This window comes from Rana temporaria, chromosome 3 (assembly GCF_905171775.1).
Source record: "Rana temporaria chromosome 3, aRanTem1.1, whole genome shotgun sequence".
NCBI classification, from domain to species: Eukaryota; Metazoa; Chordata; class Amphibia; order Anura; family Ranidae; genus Rana; species Rana temporaria.
The window spans coordinates 16,151,964-16,152,291 of record NC_053491.1 but is presented as its reverse complement, the minus strand read 5'-3'; positions in this window follow the sequence as shown (position 1 = coordinate 16,152,291).

Here is a 328-nt window from a genome sequence, read left to right as displayed (position 1 = left end):
GACACTCCTAACCCCGCCCTCAACCTCCTCTGTGCACACTGACATGTAGCCCCGCCCACACCGCTGCCGAGTCACTCCTAGCCCCGCCCTCTTCCCCTGTGCGCACCGAAGACACAAAGCCCCGCCCACATCTCTGCCGAGTCACTCTCAGCCCCGCCCTCCCCTATGAACATTGACACTTAGACCCGCCCATACCCGGCTGGTCACTCCTAGCCCCGCCCTCTCCTGACATTTGAGTCCACGTAGCCCCGCCTACAACATCACGAGTCGCTGCCAGAGTCAGACCCTCTGTTTTCTCCGGACACACTGGGGACTCCTAGTCCCGCCC